Genomic DNA, 22,356 nt, shown 5'->3' on the forward strand with positions numbered 1-22,356 from the left:
AATCCTCACTAAGGTAAAATTCTGACAGACCTATATATATATATATATATATATAATATAGCTGGAATATATGTGTGTGTAGTGGTGGGAGGGGGGCCAAAGAGTGGGATTGGGACAGAAAAGGAAAAGTTCACAAGGGACCTTCTCCAACCTTACATACCCTGTACAAATGTAGCCAGACTTCAAGAACCTGTCAGAAATGAAGTCACAGCCATATTGTGATGTGTGTGCCATGCCACAATGTGGCTTTTGAGTTATGGTGTCAAAGTGACACAATGTTTATGGAATGTGTGTTGTCACAATGAAAATGCTATACTCCCTAAGACTCAAGAATGTGGAGTGCTATGTATTTATTATTGGTAGGAGGCAGAACTGTAGTCCATAAAAAAAAAATCACTAGGGGATGGAGAGAGAAAATGAAATCCTCTCTGTGTTAATTTGTAAGAAACTGGCACATAAGAAAGGCCATACTAGGTCACACCAATGGTCCATCTAACCCAGTATCCTGTCTTTCGACAGTGGTCAAAGTGTAAGTAACTTGCCCAAGATCACACAGGCAACCTGTGGCAGAACTAGGCATTGAATGCTGATCTCCTGTATTTTAACACAGAACCTTAAACACTAGGCCAGCCCTGCTTTCTACATTGTGGATGAAGCAGGACTATGATGAGCATAGTTAAAAACCTGGACTAACCAGTTAATCAGGAGTTGTCTAGTTTAATACTTGTCTAAGACAAAGGGACAAACACTGAGCAAGTAATTCTGTGGCTATAAAAATACCTACCCGACCTGAGAACTTCCAATGCTATTGCTAGTCAATGAATCTGCATTATACAATACAGAAAGGCAAACCATAGACTGCAAACATCCAAATCCTTTGTTAACAATACTTAGCATTTATAAAATGCTTTACATCTGTGAAGTGCTGTACAAACATTAACTAATTGATCAGCTAACAGTTGGCAATTTAGTTCATCCCTAAAGAGGGGGTGAAAATAATGTGCATACGGAATAAGAATATAGTATGTCACAAAGGATGCTTCACTCCTGTATTCTATATTGTAAGTCACTCTACACACTAGTTATTCACAGCAATAATGGTAAAAGCACCTACATGAGTATATAACGTTGCAGAGAAGCCATGGCCATTTAGGACTTTAGGGTTGTCATTATGCTACATACTGTTCTAATTGTAGCATCATGGTGACTGGAAATAGAGTTTAGATCCTCCTGCTTGAAATGGACAGGTCCTCACTACTTAAGCTATATAAAAATCTCTTCAAACTCTACAAAAGTTTAAGGCAGAGGTTCTCAAACTGGTCTGAGGACCACCTGCAAGTGGCCCCTAGACAGCTGGCTGGTGACATCATATACTGTGTGCAGTGTTAGCCATTCAAATCCATTAAAATAAATGGGAGGAAAGGTAGTTCTCATGATAGTAAAGGGAAAAGTGGTCTACAATACAGAAGTATTGTACAACAACTCCCCTTTATGCAACACTTCACATGGAAGCACTGTCCAAAGTCCAGACATTAACAAGTAAAGGCTAATTACTGGAATTGTTGTTACAAAAGTCTGGTTCTCTCCATATAAAATGGAGTTGTAAAATACCATGAAAAGTTATGTGCCTGAGTCCTGTAAAGTCACTGGCTGTCCTTCCGTTGATCTCAGTGGGCTTTAGATCAGACTCCAAATATTGATACAAGTCAAAGCAATGACATGACTGTCATATTTTCAGGGGTCTGTGACAGGGTGCTTGATAGATCCGGGAAGTTCTAACCATCAGAGACTGCAGATGGGAAATAAGTGACAGATCCTGCAGCCTTTACTATTAAAAACAGTACCATTGACAGGGAGGGTTTTTTTTTAAAATTACCTTTTAAATTATCCATTTATGACACACTCACCACAGCAATATCTGAGCAACTGAACATCAAACAGGTATGTTAACATCAGACTAGGCCCATTAAATTGGATGTCCCACTGAGAGAACCAGCATTTTGAATAGCACATTATGCCACAAGAAGATCCACTGACACCAATGGGACTACTCATGGAGTAAGGCAATATTCACCACGAATAAAAGTATCAGAATCTGGCCATCACTAAATGGAGATACAGCACTAAGAGGTATCTCTAATAAGTCTTTTTAAATTTCTTTTTAAAAATGTGTATATATATTCTAGAAATGGGCCCAAACCAACCCCCCAGAGTTACTCCATCTGAACTTTGGGAAAGGCTCAGGTGTATGGAGAAGAACAATGGGGAAGGGTTAAAGCATTCTGGGTCCCTAAGCATAACTCACATGGGACTCTAAGTATACCAAAGCTCCCCCCAGACTTTGGGGACAGTTTTAGGAGACACCCTCATAAGAGACATCTGCTGTGCTGATGGTGGGGTCTGCCACTGTTCCTCTTTGGAAAGAGTAAGCCTCTCTCCCCTGCACCACTTCTGTTTGTCTTCATGTGAGATGAGGTCTGTCCCAGGGAAGGAGACTCCGCCTCTACCCAGCTGAGCAGAGGACTTGGGGAAGACACCTGCTGCATAGATAGTGGTAGTGAGCCCCACGCCTCAGACACAGTCTTCCGCTGGGGTGTATTGTATTATTTCAGATGGAATAAATTGACCAAAAGTGTTAACATAACCCAGTCATTGTCCAATCTTAAATAGTGTTAAACAAGATTCGGGGTTTGGTATACAGAGATCTCAGTCTGCTTAGTACCATGGCAAACACACCATTAAAAATCCTTTTAGTATTGTAAAGACACAGAGACGAAGGAACAACAGTTACAGCATTTGAAATGTAAAGTATTAAGTAAGGCATTCATTTTAACAGCATTTTTTGTCCCCTTTTGCTTTAGCTAGAGAGAGTTTTAGAAGGAAACCCCCCTGGTTTGACAGTCTCTTACCTGATAAAGTATACTTTGGGTTGCATTCACAGAGGCACAGCATGCAAGTCACGGGAGGCGTTAGTACTACTCTACTAGTGCTGATTGGGCCTCAGCTGGAGTACTGTGTCCAATTTTGGTCACCAATGTATAGAAAGGATGTAGAGAAACTGGAAAGAATCCAGAGATGAACGACAAAGATGATCAAAGGGATGGAATGCAAGCCATGAGCAAAGGCTGAAGGAACTGAATATGTTTAGTTTGGAAAAGAGGAGATTAAAGGGGGGACATGATAGCGGTCTTCGATTCCTTGAAAGGCTGCCATAAAAAAGATGGAGAAAAATTGTTCTCTCTTGCCACAGAGGGAAGGACAAGAGGTACTAGGTTCAAACTACAACACAGCAGATATTTAGATTAAACATCAAGAAAAACTTCCTAACTGTAAGAACAGTAGGAAAATGGAATAAACTGCCTAGGTAAGTCATGGACTCTCCTTCACTGGAGCTTTTCAAAAAGAGGCTGGATAGCCATCTGTCTTGGATGGTTTACATGCAACAAATCCTGCATCCTGGCAGGGGGTTAGACTGGGTGATCCTTAAGGTCCCTTATAATCCTATTCCTATGATTCTATTTTATGTATGCCATCTATGTATCAAAGACAGTAATAACTGTCATTTTGGGTAAAAGAGAAGTTAGTTGAGTTGAACTGGAGCTGCTGCTGTTAAAGTCTGATTCCATTTAATCTCAGATGGTGTTTGGGATTCAGGTAGAGCTAGTAGAGGTGGTGATGGCAACTGGGTCCCTCGGTTTGGTCAGGAAGTCTCTCAGAATTAGAATAACAAAAGCCCAGGATCCCAGGAGATGTTGGGAGTGGCAGCCATGGGAAAGACAGGATTTTAGCCCCAGCTCCACATGTCAGTTTGTAGTTTATATAATAATTTATCTGTTGTGTACAGCAAATCCTTTTATTACACCGTTTTGTTCATTTTGATCACCTTGCTGATATTAGGAAAATGTCAGCATATTAAAAAAATAAAACAAAGAGAGATGCTGAGTACTGCCATTATAGAAGATTACATGACAGTTGTTGAGATTATCATTGTCAACATTTGCTTCCTCTACGTGGACTGGTTCTGCCATGTTAGTAAAAGGGTGCCGGATGTAATCTATGGAAATATATGCTCCAAATGAGATCCCTGCATTCTTCATACTTATGCAATGGAGGAAAAAGAAGCCTAGTCTCAACTGACTATTCACAGCTGACCTCCAGAGGAAAGCATCACTGTTTTAGCTGTGTACATTATTTCTCTGCATTCACTTGGATAATTTATTGTTTTTCAGACCAATGAGATGAAGTTTATTAGCCAAGAAGGAATGGGGATTTCTCTGTGATAAGCCACAAGGTTTTAATTGGAAAAAAATCACCCCTGTGTATATCGTTTCTCTAAAACAATCCAAACCACTGTTGGGAGGATGGAAGAAGTACATGGTTAAGTACTCAAAATTCAAGGAAATGCCAAAGGGAAGACTGCACACAAGGGCCAGAACCTCAGTTAGGGAGCTATGGTGACTTACACCAAAGAACTTCAATGGAATTATGCCACTTTACAGCAGCTGAGTCTATCCCCACTGCTAATGCAAGACCAAGTATACCTAGACCAAGTATGCCAAAAAGAGTCATGGAAGTCATTTACAGGAAAAGTACAAAGCAGCAACTGGTGCCTATGACTCAAAGAGCTTCCCAATGCCAGCAGGGAAGGGGATCCCCACTCTGTAGCCATGAGTCTTAGTTGGCCTGACCAACTCAGTGTCCCTCAACTCACTATTGTCATAATCCATTTCTAAAAGGAGTTGTGTAATGTATCAAAGGTAAATTGGTAACACACTGGTCATTAATATTATTGCATGATGTATGTACAGGTGATATATGAAAAATTATAAATGTGCTGGAAATATGTTCTTAAATGTATTTTGTGGTATTTTGTCTAAGGCGGGGTGAGCCTCAGACCAAGGAATATGGTCGTGCCTGCTTGAATGTGTCTCAAATGAAAACTGAGACAAAAGACAATGAAAATATATTACATAAAAGATAGACAAAACCATCAAACACTAGTGAGTGGGGGAGAGAGCCACTTAGGTATCTTGACCAGGGGAGGAGACTTCAAAAATGAACATGGCAGCATATTCCTCAGGGACACAGCAAGCTGAACCCCCAGGGATTCAGGTTCCTGACTTTGAAAACTAAGATAAAGCTTTAAGGAGAAAAGCAGAGAGAAAACGCCATTTGGCATCCTTCACCTGAAGAGACACAGAAACTAAGTGGCCTGAGCTCTGTGTTGGATCCTGGCTAAGGACTGGAAAGCCATCCTGGAAGAACAACTGTGGTGAGAAAGCTGTTTTGAACAAAAGGCTCTAATTTGCTAACTTGGGTTTTAGTCTTAGAAGCGTATTTTATTTTTGTTTGTTTCTACCATTTCTATCTCAATGCCTTCTACTTGGTATCACTTAAATGCCTGCTCTTTGTTAATAAAAACGTAATCTTGTTTTATTACACAACCACCTCAGTGCCGTGTTTCAAACCAAAGAGTAAAATCCTCAGCAAACCAACAAGCTGGTGCTGTCTCTTAAAGGAGCAGCACACTTGATAAGGTTTTGAAAGTGCCACAGTGACAGGGTTGAGCGCTGCAGAGGAGACCGTTTTGGGGAGAATCAGGGCTGGAAGAGCTGTTGATGTCACCTGGTGGAAGCCAGGATGAGGTTATTGTGCTGGAAGCAGGCTGCTGGTGTCAGGGCTCTGAGCCAAAGCTGCACAACACAGAAGCACCGAGGATTACAGGACAGGCAGTGCCACAACCTCTTACTGGTCTCCCAGGTATCACAGAGTACCTAAACAACAGAGATTGTGTAAAACAGAGTAATAGTGACTATCTGCTGGTTTATGTAGGCCTCCTAAGCCTGCAATGTTGCTGACTGCCTTATTATTTGAATTGCGCCAAAGGAAGGCTGGGCAACATGCATGAGTGCAAAGTACAAAGAACACTCCTTTTAGCCCCCTTTTTGCTAGCAAAGCCCCCAGGAGCCTTTTCTCTGCCCCCTGAATTTCTCAAGTTCCTGCAGAGGTTTTGCCTCAGCTCCTTTGCACCTTTTCAAGATCTACAGGAGCTGAGGCAAGGGCTCATGTGGATTATTACACTCAGTGTGCAAAAGGGCCAAACCATGCAGACTTTGCAATAGGAGGGCTTTCTGTATTTCCTCCACTCCATCACTAGGCATAAGAATATGCAAATGTGTGATGTAAAAGCCTCCTTAAATTTTGCACCTCCTGACTCTTCAGTGCTTAACTGTGCAACCTTAATTGTTGTCTAAGTGAAATATGGTCAACTTCTAAAATATACTAATATATTAATAAATACATTCTCAATTTGGGTGAGGTAGAAATGCTTATCTTTGCCCTGTAGTCCTTTTGGTTGCACCCAGGCTGCTCATGCATTCACATTCTGATTAAATCTATCTAGGTCACACTCCTGATATTTTGACATTCGTGCTCTCTAGCCCAAGCTGTATATATTACCTTAAAAACTGACACTGGCATAGATTAGTGTGTTAGACTACCAAAAATTGAATTACTTCTCCACCCCACTGAATGTAGAACTGTTGTAAAATTTTAATCATTTCAGTTTGTTTTCTCACACGGCATGCATCTGTACTTAAGAGCCAGACTCCATCCACACATGCCCAAGGGTTGGTCCACCTCTTCCCTAGTACCCTTACACAGTAATTAAGCATAGTCCTTGAATTCCCTGATGTGGATACACGCTATGGTACAAGACAGAAAAGGACAAGGAGAGATAATGAAAGGGTGCTCTGCCTTCCACTGGCCTCCAGCTGCACCCCCTGAAGCAGTATAGCGGTAGCCGCATTCTCTGTGCGTGCTGGGAATCTCCCTGAGGTAGAATTCTTCCCAGAAGTTCAATACCAACTTATCCTGATCCTGCTGCTGCTGCTCTGTGCAGGCTGCTAGAATAATCAGAGGGCTGTTTTCACTTACGCTAGGCTACAATAGCTATGAGTGGTAGTAGATGATCAGTATAGTGTTGGGCTGTCCCAGCCATGTGTGATGGCCTTTGGGGTGAGGCGTGGGCAATCCAATGAATGAGGGATTGCTTTTATTGATGCCCTGTAACCTGGGGTTCCATACAATGCTTTGGGGCTGCAACTCCCAACCTGAGATGCTCACAGCCAGCCTACAAGCATGCAAGTCACACCCTGAGTGTCTGTATACTGTACAGCCTTGTGTACAGCCTCATGTCAGCTTCCACTAGCCGTGGTTACAACCAGCACGTTGACCCCAACACACTCCCAGTCCCAAATTTTTCCAAAACAATGTGATCTGTAATGAAACAAGGCCCGTTTGTACCTCTAAAGACACAAAAGCATATAACAGCTTATTAACTTAACTGGAGTCATTTCACCCTTCCATTTAAACAAAACACTGAGTTGGTTTACAGTCAAAATAAACCAAATGTATTAACAATAGGTCATAGTTTAAGTGATGCTAAGTAAAAGGCTTACAAGCAAATAAAAGTGAAAACATGCATCTAAAAGTCTAAAACAATTGAGCAAGGCAAAAGCTTTGTTCAAGATGTTTTTTCTCACCTGTATTCAGTTCCCAGAGACTTCAACCTGCTCTTGGTTGAAGGAAACATCTTTCTGAGTTGGCAAGAGCTCTGTTTTCTTATGTCTGTCTAGTGATGGATGCCAAAGATGGCTGCTGTCCTTGCTTATATCTCCCAGAGATCAATGACTTTGTTTCAAGAGGCAGGATGTCCTCATGCTGTTGTTTCTTTCCTGTGGGCTTCCCATCGCCCTGTATGGAAATAGGGTTTCCAATGTTTTGATTCCACCATGCTTAATTTACATAGGAGACGGGTAAATAGCTGCCTTCTCTCCTGTGTGGAAGAGAACCTGTTTGTCCCTGTTTGGCCGCAGACTTTAAAACATAATATCATTTTGTATCCACATTTCTTCATATACTGCTAATACATCAATTTCACAATTATATTAACACCAGTGTGTCATATGCTTTCAGAACAGACCTCACTATACACTTTTATAATATGGTAATGTTGTATAAAACCAGTTGATTCAATTGCTTACCATTTGAGATTCAGACCCCCCAGTCTTTATATATTAGTACACCTTTGAAATGGATTCTTCTGAGGGTAAACCCTCAAAGTAAATTTATTCAAGTTGTGAGGAAGGTGACATAGAGTCTGATGGTGAAGGAAGCTCCATGATCTTTCTTCCCCCACTTCTGTTTGCTGAAATGCAAACTGTTCTGTTTCCTACCATCTCCTCCCCTTGACGGTCCTGTTCACTGTTTATATGTAAATTGAGGTAAACACACATTCCTGTGTTTCGGACGGACCTGTTCAGCAACTGCCCTGACACACTTTAGTCATAATTCCAGCATATAGTCATAACTCAAAACATATTGTGTACATACATTATGCATGAATATTAATGATCAGTGATTTATTAGTTTTCATATGATGCCTCACAAGGTATATTTTGTGCAAAGATTATTACAATAGTGTGTAGAGATGCCTAGTGTCACACTGTGTCACTTTTAGTCTATTAGCATCAGAGAGGATGTGTGGTTTTAGAGTCCCTACCTCATCTCCATGCAGTGATTTCCCTACACCCCTCCTAAATTTCCCCAACACCCCCCCCCCCCAGTTTTGTGAACTAGTTACATGCCAATTTAGTGACTGTTTGGAAATTTGAATTGAAATTGAAACATTAATACACACTTTAAAAGCATATACAGTGTATGATAAAATATGTGTATCTGAAAAAGTATAACAGATTTGAAAAGTATGAACATAGACTAGCTTCTTTATACAGCTGTTGTTTTTTATGACAATGTCAGTGCATTCATTTCGGTGATGTTAGCCAACCTACAAATTTCAAATGATGATTTGTAAGCAAAGTCTAATTGAGCTCTCCCTGACAGCTAGTGATGAGCTGGGGCAAAAGGCTTCAGGACCAGATTGTATTTACATTCACACCTAATCTACCTAGGTATCCAGCAAACAGAGCTGTGTTGCCCAAGTGATAGATTTTGGGCTGGGATTGGGTTACAAAACACTTGAATGCGGGGTGGGGCGGTGGGGGTAGGAGAGAATGAAATGTTCCCGTTCTTATTGTATGAGTAAAGGGCAGTAGAACTGTACTTAGCCTGTGCTGATTGGGGGCATCAAGAGAGAGGGTGGGGACCTGTTTAAAGATAGAGCTGATTAGGCTCCATAGATAGTCTTTTGTTCTGTTAAGTGACCGCTGCAGCTGAAATCACTGATAATCAGGTCTAAGTGCTTACTTCTGCTGTGGAGACAGTGTTTCTGTGGAAAACACAGCCCAGACTGCACTAGCTGTGAGGTTCTCCCACTGAGAGCTGGGTGGAACCTCAAGAGGCCAACTCATAGAGGTCACAGTGGCAGGTTGCAGCAGAAGGTGACTGAGCAGGGCTACTGGCAACAGAGTGATGAAGTGAACGGTGGCACAATGAACAGCAGTGCCAGAGCGAACAGTGAGCAGCTGGAGGAACGAACAAGGTGCCTTCTTGCCCCCCACCTGGGAGGTGTACTCATGTGCAAGAACCTCTGAACTGAGTCTCCACTGACCAAGAACAACACCAGTGAGCGGGGTATGGTGGAGGGAAAAGTGAGCAGCATGTTAAATAAACATTTGTTTGTTGGACTATATTTTAGTGACTTTGCTCCAGAATGCTAAATTTGTGACTGGGAATGGAAACTTATATAAATATGTTTCTTAGTAGGCCAAGATTTTTAAAATGCATTATTTTCCAAGGTTGTTATCTCACATCATTGCTATCTTGAGAGGTCATTATGTTGGGGAGTTTCTGTACTAAACATTTTTATTATTATAATTAATTTTTACATAAGAATGGTCATACTGAGTCAGACCAATGGTCCATATAGCCCAGTATCCTGTCTTCTGACAGTGGTCAAGGCCAGGTGCTTCAGAGGGAATGAACAGAACAGGTAATCATCAAGTGATCCATCCCCTGTTGCCCATTCCCAGCTTCTGGCAAACAGGCTAGGGACACTCAGAGCATGGTGTTGCATCCCTCCCCGTCCTGGCTAATAGCCACTGATGGACCTATTCTCCAGGAATTTATCTAGTTCTTTTTTTAATGCTGTTATAGTTTTGGTCTTCACAGCATCCCCTGGCAAAGAGTTCCACGGGTTGACTTTATGTTGTGTGAAGAAGTACTTCCTTTTTTTTAAAAAACTTACTGCCTATTAATTTCATTGGGTGACTGCTAGTTCTTGTGTTATGTGAAGGATTAAATAACATTTCCTTATTCACTTTCTTCACACCAGTCAAGATTTTATAGACCTCTATCATATCCCCCCTTAGTTGTCTCTTTTCTAAGCTGAAAATTCCCAGTCATTTTAATCTCTCCTCCTGTTTCATACTTCTAATCATTTTAGTTGCCCGTCTCTGTACCTTTTCCAATTCCAATATATCTTTCTGGGATGGGGTGACCAGATCTGCACAAAGTATTCAAGGTGTGGGCATAGCATGTGTTTATATTGGGACACTACAATATTTTTTGCCATATTATCTACCCCTTTCCTAGTGGTTCCTAACATTCTGTTAGCTTGTTTGACTGCCGCTGCACATTGAGTGGATGTTTTCAGAGAACTATCCACAATGACTCTAAGATCTCTTTCTTGAGTGGTAACAGCTAACTTAGACCCCATCATTTTATATGTATAGTTGGCATTATGTTTTCCAATGTGCTTTCCTTTGCATTTATCATTTCTGAATTTCATCAGTCATTTTGTTGCCTAGTCACACAGTTTCGTGAGATTGCTTTGTAACTCTTCACACTCTGCTTTGGACATAACTATCTTGAATAGTTTTGTATCATCTGCAAATTTTGCCATCTCACTGTTTACCCATTTTTCCAGATCATTTATGAATATGTTGAACAGTAATGGTCCCAGTACCAACCCCTCAGGGATACCACTATTTATCTCTCTCCATTCTGAAAACTGGTAATTTATTCCTACCCTTTGTTTCCCATCTTTTAACCAGTTACTGATCCATGAGAGGACTTCCCTCTTATCCCATGATGGCTTACTTTTCAAAAGTCAATTTAAATTATTATTTTTTTTAAATAATTATATTTTTTTTAGAAATCTAGACCTGTTATGTGTTTTGGTGTAACTTGCAACATGTCATCTGAAGGTTCAAGTGGTATATCTACATCCGACCAGCCTGAAGCACAAATACAGCTACCTATTGAAGAAACAGTGTCTCCAAAACCTAAAGGCTGTTCCCAATGTTTGTCAGTCAAAGTGTTCCCATTTATTGAAGTTACAAAGGATGGCTACTGATGCACCTCTTGCAAGAAAGCTTACTAAGAAGGAAAGCTTCCCAATGCTATAATTGGTAAAAGTGGAGGAGCTTGGTTTGTCAAACCGATCAGCAAAGCCAATGCTGACAAACTACGTGAAAAGGCTGCAAAACACCAGGCCTCTGGAGTGCATCAACATGCAGAAAGCCTTATAAACCCACTTTCAAAGCCAATTTTAGAAGTACTTAATGAGGCTGTTAAGAATGCTGGAGACACATCTTGTCTAAATTTAGATGGGAAATTCTTCAGGGCAAGGACTGGTCTTTCCCTGTATTGGCACAGTGCCCTAGGACACTAGGTCTCCGATTGTGGGTGCTACCACGATAGAAATAATTAATATTTATGGTGTCATTTCCAGACAAAACAATGCAGTCATTTAGGGAAAGATGCCACAGTGTGGTGAGTCAATGTACCTAAAGAAACAGCAAATATTTTAGGGTGCTGGCTGGTATTTGCAGGTGACCAGCATTTTTAATTCTGATCCATGCAGATTCCACACTCCTGTATATTCATATATAATGGAAGTCATTTGAAAAAAAAAGTTTCCTGTTTGAAGCAATTTACTCCAACTTACTGCCATCTAATGAATGAAGTCCCCTTTACAATGCCCTTAGTTACAGGAAATTGTTGCAAATAAATACACCTTTTATAATGTGTTATTGTATTGCAGTACGAGGAACCTTTTAAGTTAATGTTTCAATCTTGATAAGATTGGCCACGCTTCAACCTGCTGTTAGTGACTGTAGAAATAAAGCAGCCGCTGTTGGCCTGGGAAAGGGTTTATTTGCATGGTCTCAAGTGATGTGGGCATCACTGTACTCCGCTGTGGCTTGGTGCTAGCAGTAACCTTGGGTTCAGAGACACCTGATCATTTTTCCTGGAAATAAATAACTTTCTCTGCTTTTCAGCTGGCTAATCCCTAACAATTCGAACTTCCTGCATTTGGATCAAAGCATTTTCTTTCCACGGACAAGACAAAAATACAGCAAGTGTGACACTTTGAAAAGATAACCTGAGTCGTCCTGTGTATCAGAACAATTGCTTGTTGTCACGTCTTGCTGGCCAACACAACTGCTTACTAACATACTAATTAGGTTGTAAGCTCTTTGGGAAAGGACAGTGGCTTCCTATAGATTGGGTATAAACATGAAAAGTAAAAAGGCAACATTTGTTGTACAAAGTCTCTCATCCACGCTGCTTTTTATGTTTTGACAGCACAGCTGTACAGACTGCTGCAACCAAAGCCTCACTGATGAGACAAATTCAGAAAACCTACCTAATAGCAATATTTCACCTTTACATAATGTGATATAAAAATAATGGATACAAGAAATAGCCAGTGAGTTAAAGCAAGTATATACTTACCTCCAGGGCGAGGCTGATGTCATGAACCTTTAGATTATCCTTCAACTAATGAATGGCAGCTGAGCCTTTTATATTACCTCATTCATCCTGGATAGTCATTCTTTATGTATCTACAGGAGAACCTCACTAATTAGTCCTAATGACTAAGAAATCCGTTGTAAGTAATTGAATGTTGTGAATTGGTAAAGGACAAAACACAATGAACCAGCAACACCTGAGTTTATTTATTTAAAAAATGGTAGTGTACATGATTAATCATATTTCATAGTGTATTAGAGAAGGTTCAGTAAAAATAATAGGGTCAGATTCTCACTTACATTACAGCCATTTTAGGCCACTCTGGCAGGGTAAAAGGGGTCATAAGATGGGCATAAATTAGTTTTACACCCACTCTGAGGGCCTTTTACCGTGTCAGAATAGTGTAAAGAGGCATGAGTGGTATGAGAATCAGGCCTCAATGAAGTCATAATATGAGATATATCTGCAACAATCTATGAAATCTTCACGGAGAAGTAAGGAGAGGGCTGCAATTTGGTGGGAATTATAAAGTGCTGTTCTACTGCGGTTTTATTTCCATAATGCAGAGGTTGTTGTTATTACTAAGTGTTGTTTGGGTTGTGGTACTACCATGGGGCCTTGTTGGTTATGCCTACACAGTTGCTATGAGTAAATCTTACAGCCTGGGTCAACAGACTTCTACTAGTGGGGCTTGGAGCTCTGAAGCTCACCCCCACAACCCTAAGCTTCAGACCCTGAACTCCACCATGAGCCAGATAGTCCACACTGCTATTTTTTGGGAGCTAGCGTGACCCCATTACTACACGTGTGTTGACTTGGGCTATGAGACCCACTCCCAGCAGATGTGTAGATATACCCATAGATGTCAGGGCTCCTGTGTGCTAGGCACTGTATAAACATGGTAAATAATCGTCCCTAGTCTAAAATACCTACTAAAGGAGAATATATAGCAGTGGGCAAAAAACAAAAAACAAAAAAACAACACAAACAAGTGGGTGAAGTGAGGGAGGGAAGACTGGGTAACAATAATAGCGGGACATTTTTGCATAGACTAGGTGTGTGTACACACACCATGTAGCCAATAATTCATTATTTAAAATGTTGGTTGAAAGTTTAGCAATAGCATGCCATAGATTCCCCTACCATCTGGGTACATTTAAATATCAAAATACCATTTCAAAAGTATAGGGAGTAAACTGCTTCTACTATTGTAGACCCTCTAATTCACTGTGCTTTCATGAAATCAATGGGACAGCTCACATACTTAAAGTTAACCATGAGCTTATGCACCATCCTGAACTACGATAGCAGCCCATTAGAGCACTTCATACAGATATTGGTGCTTGTCTATCCTACAGAAGTCAAATCCTACAGTGAAGGGTGTGGTGTAAAACCCTATACAGAATAGAATTACTATGTCAGACCTGATTACATTTTATTTTCTTCAAAGTTTTACCTGGCTTTGTACAGTTCTGCAAATAGATTCAGTTAGGAAATACATTCGCCCATTTACTATGATGTATTTATGAAGGAACTGAAAGCCTGACAACAGAGGGATGTTCTAACATTCTCTTGTTACCTGTGACTATTTTCTCTCTCACGTGTAGCTGATTATTTTGTGCTGTCTCTGGCAAACTAACTAGTCCGGGTGTGTCAACTTTGGAACAAAAGTTCACGTACATGGCTTCAAAATGTAGAAAGGGAAAGAGTTATCTGAACATTTTAGCATTGTGGCCCACTATATTTTCAGAAATAAGCTTTCCATCTAACAGGATGTTCAGTAGTGTTCAACCTGTATCTGCCTGATATCCCCCCTCTCTTCGTTTGGTGTTTATCACCCAGTAACAAGGATTTTCTGGCTTTTCATCTGCTGCACAGAGCAACTAAGAATTTACACAAGTTAATTGGCCTGATTTTCAAAAGCTCTGATTGCTCACAGCTCCAACAATAGTCACTATGTTTTCTGAATACACAACAGCACACTTGAAAATACAGGCTGGTCACATTATGATACAATCCTGCACAGCAGTCCTGTGATTATGAGGAGAGGCTGAGGGAACTGGGATTGTTTAGTCTTCAGAAGAGAAGAATGAGAGGAGATTTGATAGCTGCTTTCAACTACCTGAGAGGTAGTTCCAGAGAGGATGGTTCTAGACTATTCTCAGTGGTAGAAGAGGACAGAACAAGGAGTAATGGTCTCAAGTTGCAGTGGGGGAGGTTTAGGTTGGATATTAGGAAAAACTTCTTCACTAGGAGGGTGGTGAAACACTGGAATGCGTTACCTAGGGAGGTGGTAGAATCTCCTTCCTTAGAGGTTTTTAAGGTCAGGCTTGACAAAGCCCTGGCTGGGATAATTTAATTGGGGATTGGTCCTGCTTTGAGCAGGGGGTTGGACTAGATGACCTCCTGAGGTCCCTTCCAACCCTGATATTCTATGATTCTATGATTCACACTGTCCACAATTATAAGAAACATGCAGCCACTTGTGGCCATATGTAGTGACTAGATGACGTGCACCTGTTCACTAAGGACAATATTCTGGCCTTAAATACTTCCATGCAGCTCCTGTGGATTCAAAATGAAATCACTCTCCCACCATTAATTCTTCCCACTTCCAATGTGTGATGGTAGGCCTTTTGAGGGTAGGAGAATGAAGTCCAGTAGTTTACTATCAACCATTCTTTACTGGAGTCATGCCATTAAAGGATAACAAAATATGAAAAGGCAACCTGCATATCCGAGATTGCTACTTACGATATTCCTGTTACAGCTGCTAATCTCACAAGGAGGGAGAAGGAGAGGGAGAGAAAGAAAGAGAGAGAGGAATCCTTGCATAACTGAATGACTAGGAACAGGCTCTTAGAGTAGAGGCTCATTCTGCCAAGCTAAAATTCACAAAGGGCCCGATTAAAGTCAACAGAAGCTGTGTCATTTATTTGAGTGGGAATAGTGTTAAATCCAAAGTAGTCTTTGGTTCTGTTGTCCCATACGTGCATCATTCCTTCTGATTATTGCCTAGTTTGGTTGTCATTTATTTTTTTATTTTATGCCTTTTGAAACTGAAGGTCTTTTTTTAATTTTTGCTGGGGGTGGGTATTCATTATTACAGGAAATGGAATTCACTTTAGCTGTGTTTGTTCCTCTTTCATGATTACTTTCTCAGAGTTTTCTGGCAAATGAGTTTCATAGAAGGAATATTCATTGAAACAGTCACTTTTGGATAATATTTGCAAAAAACAAGTTTTGAACTCATAGAATGTGAGTGTTTGCACTGAAATCTTATATTCAGCCAGTCAGAGAACAAAATTATACCATGTGTCCAGTCAAAACTAAACAGTCGAGCTCAAATTCTCCATGTCTGATACCAAATACTGGCAATGAACTGCTCACACACAATTACTAGCCCAATAATTGTAGGCTGGAATTATTTGGTGAATAATACACTCAAGTAGTGCATGAACATAAGGAAGTTGTATGCTACTTGTGGACCAGACAAACCGCAAAAAGATGAATAAAATGTTTGCTATGAATTACACGAATCACTAGTTATTTTTCGCACATGCCTAGAAACATGGAGACAAGGCTCCCCATTGTTTTTCTCCATAAAAAATGTGTATACACATATATTTCTGGATATGCTGAATGGTGACAACCTTACATACACTTCAGAAAGGTACGCATGCCTGACACTGCGCCCACGGTCCAACACCCCAGCACAAAAGCTGTTTGATAGCAAGGAAAGTACCAGCAGCATTGTACTGTAGCTAATGGGAGTATTTTGAAGTTCATGACAGAATACCTGGCATCATTTGACACATTTAAACAATACAAACAGAACTTTCATATGTTTTTTTTTAACAGTTTTCAAAACTAGAATTGGGTCAAAAAGTTTGGCAGCTCACAAACAGGATTTTTGTACATTGGTATATACTATACATGAATCAGGAGGAGTTTTTTTAAATACTGTTTACGTTCACTCTTGAAAGTTTAAGCATAGACAGCGTCTGCTAGCTGACTGCTTCCTTTTCATCCAACCCGTTAATAAAAATAGATGAGGTGTCCAATGCATTTTTATCACAAAATCAGGCCAAGAATAAAAATTATCCTATAGTAGCAGATATACATGAGAGATGCCAATACCACCCTGCCTCTTCACAGCAACAGTGGGATTCAGGAGATGAGATGGATGATAGCTGTCCTTTCCACTATCAGAGCTACCACTGTCCTGGATTCAGCAAAGTAATGCTGAAAATTCTATTGGCAGTTCCTGCAGGGATGGCTTCAGAGCTCTGGGAACGGTGATAAAGATGGAGGGTGGGATTAAGATAAACCCACAGGGGGCAGACATGATGGGAAGGGTTGTATTTTCTCTTTTTGTAACATTTCCTGTGTTCTCATATTATTGAGACCTTGAGAACTAGTGCACTTTACCACTATCAGAAACAAAGACTAGAATGGCACATGGCCAAGGACCCCTGAGCAAAACAGGAAACTGCAGATGTCTGCAGGGTTTCTAGTGGTGTGAGAATCAGGAAACCTGGGTTCTATACCAGAGTCTGCCCTGACATGCTGTGTGACTCTGAACAAGTCACTTGCTGTTTCTGTGACTTAGTTTCCTCACTTGTAAAATGAGGATAATGGTACTTGTTCATCTTTGTAAATCACTTAGGGTTATGCACATCAAAAGCAATGAATTGTATGGGCCAAGTGCTGCTTACACTGGTATAAATGAGAAGAAAGTCAATAGAACTACAGATGTAAATAAATGTGGCAGAATCAGCCTTTATGTGTTGAACCTTCTGCATCTGTGGATTCTCCAGAATTAAGGTATTTCGTCATCCTTCCAGAAACAGTCTCCAGGACTGATGCGATGACAGCAGCCTTCACAGTACAGCATCCATTCTGAATTGCTGCCTTTGGAATAACTGAAAACAGCCTGGAGATTCTCAACCCATTTGTAATAGCATTAGAGCTGAGTGAAAAGATAGAATTACTACCACATGAGAAATTCCAATATCTCAGCATTCTTTTTTATCCTCAATCAGGATGAAAAGTTGAAACATCAAAATTTTTCTTAGAACAAAAAGTTCAGAAAACTGAATAAGTGTTTTGTTTTGTCATTTTTGACTGACATGTACCATTTTGATATTCCCAAATCGAAGTGATTTGTTCTGGTTTTCTGAACCCACCCTAAATTGTTTTGGTTTGAGTCACTTCATCACTGAACTGCATCTTTCGATGGTGCTACACTGCATCATGGGAATTGTAGTTCGGGTGCCAGATGCTCTCTTCTGAGCCAGGCTCGCTGGATGGACAACATCTCCTATGATGCACCCATGGTCATGTCACTGCCATGATACATCATGCAGCTCAGTTAGTTGGGAGACTACTTTGTGTCATGGGAGATGCAGTCCAGCGTGAACCCCAGGAGACAAGGCAGACATGAGATGCCGAAACTACAACTCCCATGAGGCAATGCAGCTACATAGGGAAATAAAGTTTAATGTTAAACTGACTCAAAATGAAATGTTTTAGGTCATTTCAACAAACCCAAAACAGAATAGCTGAAAAAGTGATCATATAAAAACTATAGGCCATTGATTCAAAGTCATATGTGAGAGCGTAGCCAGCAACTTATGGAGAATGTCACTGAAGCCATGAAAAAAAAAAAAGAAAGGATCAGTGCCTGTGTTAGTTCTGAGTGAGCTACCTATGGGTTACCTGTAGCCCTTGCTATACTGTGAGCAGAATTCATGCTGTACTGTTTCTCTTGCTCACCAGCATAGTTGCTAATATCATCAGATCTGTATTTCTATGGCTGGCCTCTCCTTGTATCTTTCTCCATACGCACACAAAAATCCATTCAGTCAGCTAACTGGATTCTCATCCCTGTGGAAACCAAAGGGGACAGAAATACAGTCTCTCATTTTGTTGTTGTGTCTCATCTCCTCACTCAGGCCCTAGTTTAGTAAAACATCCCTACTCAGGACAATAATGATCAACATTCTTAACATTAATCCTGTGCTTAACCCACACCAAAGACATGAATTAAGACGTACCAGAAATTTAGGTGGGTGCTGTCCTGAACTGAGGCTCCAGTCACTTGTGATCTTCTCTTGTTCTTTATTGTGGTCTGTTGGTCTCAACAAGTATAGTTATAGGAGCACATACACTAAATAATGTCCTTTCATGTAGATTGTAAGTGGATAATTCATCATTTTCCTTTATGTATTCAGTGAGTTAGAAAGCAAATTTTAAAAGATTCACTATGTATCTATGCAAATTTCCCCCAATGTAGGTTTCAGCTGAGTGCCTGAGGCAACAGAAAATTAAGACCCCATAGAAATCAAACGCACAGGCCTAGAAATAATAAAGATAAACAAAGTGTCCCTGATGGGAAGTCAACACAAAAATACAACATACAGACCAGCTTGCCAATTGCCTTAGATAATTAAATCACATTACCTCAGTACTCACTACAGTAAATACACAGTAGGGATACAGGAAATACTGCAAACATTGAGGTAACCTTGGCTATTTACCTAAGCCAACCATAGAACATTTTTAAGAGTGATTATGATAATAGATCAGACTTATTCCTGTGTCTAAAAGATACCAGATTCTTTCCTGAGAGAAATGATAGGCCAAGGTCATTATTAGCTTACACTAGTTCTGAATTGGGTCCAACATTCTAAAATAATCAGCTTTTACAACAATGGAAAAGTCAATTCAGGCTACCATATATCCCCTACTGGCCACATTTTGAGCATTTCTTATTAATGAGTGTAAGTACAATGTTGTAATCAATTATTGATATCTTGTTGCCCATGCCTGTGGAATGTAAACATTTTTCATTCCATCACAGCCACTAATCTGCTGAGGGATTTGTGTATGTTTGTTCAGAAAACCTATATCATGTAAAAGCCACTTATCATAGCGCAAAAAGGAAGGATACTGGTTACTGTCATTAATGAAAAGCCTCTCATTTTTATTCATAAATGCTCATGAGGTCTAATATCATGCTGTTCCACCTGGAACTTTTAAAAACACTTGTTTGGAGAAGTCTGCATTTGTTTACTGAAGTTTCATTTGTTTGGTTCCAAATGATTTCATTCCTAAAGTCTGTATTCTAGATGTGTGAATGGCATGCATGCAACTACTATACGTAATAAAAGCATTAGATATTTTCATTTTTATTTTAATTAGCTGGAAATCTTTATTTTGCTGTCATAGTATTTAATTGAAATATTACTGAAGTGATCTAGAAACACATTAATACAACTTCATTTCTCCCTTATAAGGCATTCTGTAGATCAATCAGTTTGGCCCTAATTCAGCAAAGCACTTAAGCAAAGGCTTAATTTTAAACATGAGTAGTCTTACTACAGTCAGTAATGACAAACATTGCAAATACATTAAGTACTGATTGTAAAAAGATCCATGTTGATATATAAAACTAAAGGAGCAACCAAGGTAGCTCTCTCAACCCAACAGAGATATTGTTTCTTCTACAGTATTTATTTGGACTTTCTCTCCTGCTGAAGACAGGAATTGTCAGAATCACACCAATGCTCTACCTAGTCCAGTATTCTGTTTCTGGCAGTGGTCAGTAAAATGCATCAGAACCCCCTCAGAGAATGATTTTGGAACAGTTTGCCAACATCAATTAGTAGCTGGCTTTTTATCTTAAGTAAGAAGGTTTACATCTCTTATTTTTAAAGGATATCTTATCTCATTGGCTACAGAAATGGCTAACCCTTTTACAAAAATCATATTAAGTTCTTGACCTCTGATGTCCAAGGGCAGTGAGTTCTATTGCTTAATTATGTATAATTTAAAAAAAGCAACTTTTTTTCTTTTCTTTCATCGATTCTTTTTTCTTGTATTATGAAAGAGGGTAAATAAAACTGTCCAATTTACCTTGTCTAAATCAATCATTATTTCTATGCTTTTATCATGTCCCCTCTTATTCATTTCTTCTCTAAATTAAGAAACCCCAGTCTTTTCAATCTCTCCCCATCCCTGTGGTCAGAAACAAGAATTCACCATGGAGTGCTAGAGTGGAGCTTAAATTTGCCAAATCTGTGCTTGTAAGAGTTAAAAGAAAGATTAAGAGAGAAGGAGATTTGGAAACAGACAGCATAATTAGTTAGACCCTTATGGATTATGTCAATGCACTGTAGATCCTAAGAAATACACAACATTGACATCAGTAAGTTCCATAATGATGTACAAAATACATATGCTCTGTAGCTGATGTAAAAGCAGACAAGTTGCTTTTCCTGAGCACTCTAACTATAATGAATTTAAGCATAGTTCATTTCTATAGATAACTGTACAGTACCAAACATTTTGGGGAAGCACCAAGTAATCCATTCCGGTAGCAAATGATTAATTTTGGGTTTTAGACATCCTCACCAACGCACCCCCTAGCAGCATTGTGTAGTGCAGAGCCACTCAGCCTCAGGTTTCCAACTGGTCTTCCACGGCTCCTCCCGGCCTCCAACACCTTCTGGGTTACAGTGACTTAGTCCTATAGTTAGGTCACTTCCAGTTCTGCTTCTTCTAGGGCACTCAAAGTCCAAAACAAGTATGAAGCAACACAAACTTAAACTCTTCCCTTTCCTCCAGGAGATCCTTCTCTCCCACAGCGACAGCCTCATGTCCGCGCTCTCTCTCCTCCAACTGACCAAGGCTCTTTTAACTCCCTTCCTGGAAGCTTGCCTTTTGCTCAATTCAAGGTGACTGGTCCTTTAATAGCCCATTACCTGGTACTTCCTTTGCATGAAGGCTTGTATGCCCCATTATGTTTGTTTACAATTTTTTGTTGTAATACACTCATGTATCAATAAGAACAAATTCAGAGCAATTACAGTGTAACTAGTGTTCAATATGATACCATACATATATCAAAAATCCAAATACATTATCATTTTAGATAAGCTATTACCAACAAGAGAGTAGGTGGGGGGGGGGAGGAGGAGAAAACCTGGATTTGTGCTGGAAATGGTCCACCTTGATTATCATACACATTGTAAGGAGAATAGCTTTCCAAGGGAAGCAGTGGGGGCAAAAGATCTATCTGGCTTTAAGATTAAACTCGATAAGTTTATGGAGGAGATGGTATGATGGGATAACATGGTTTTGGTAATTAAATATTCATGGTAAATAGGCCCAATGGCCTGTGATGGGTTATTAGATGGGGTAAGATCTGAGTTACGCAGGAAAGAATTTTCTGTAGTATCTGGCTGATGAATCTTGCCCATATGCTCAGGATTTAGCTGATTGCCATATTTGGGGTCGGGAAGGAATTTTCCTCCAGGGCAGATTGGAAGGCCTTGGAGGTTTTTCCCCTTCCTCTGTAGCATGGGGCACGGGTCACTTGCTGGAGGATTCTCTGCTCCTTGAAGTCTTTAAACTACGATTTGAGGACTTCAATAGCACAGATATAGGTGTGAGGGTTTTTTTTGTAGGAGTGGTGGGTGAAATTCTGTGGCCTGCGTTGTGCAGGAGGTCAGACTAGATGATCATAATGGTCCCTTCTGACCTAAATATCTATGAATCTATGAGTGATCATTTTAGATAAGCTATTACCAGCAGGAGAGTAGGGTGGGGGGAGAGAAAACCTTTTGTAGT

General features: G+C 40.2%; 1 long non-coding RNA gene across 1 annotated transcript in view; it reads right to left on the bottom strand.

Annotated features, from left to right (window-relative positions):
• The window catches only part of LOC142072367 (uncharacterized), a 230,362-nt gene that overhangs the window by 143,598 nt on the left and 64,408 nt on the right, over positions 1–22,356 (bottom strand). Inside the window, exon 2 of the long non-coding RNA XR_012668769.1 lies at positions 7,545–7,755. This is a non-coding gene — a long non-coding RNA (uncharacterized LOC142072367). The remainder of the gene's footprint in view (positions 1–7,544; positions 7,756–22,356) is intronic.

Source organism: Caretta caretta, chromosome 1 (assembly GCF_965140235.1).
Source record: "Caretta caretta isolate rCarCar2 chromosome 1, rCarCar1.hap1, whole genome shotgun sequence".
NCBI classification, from domain to species: Eukaryota; Metazoa; Chordata; order Testudines; family Cheloniidae; genus Caretta; species Caretta caretta.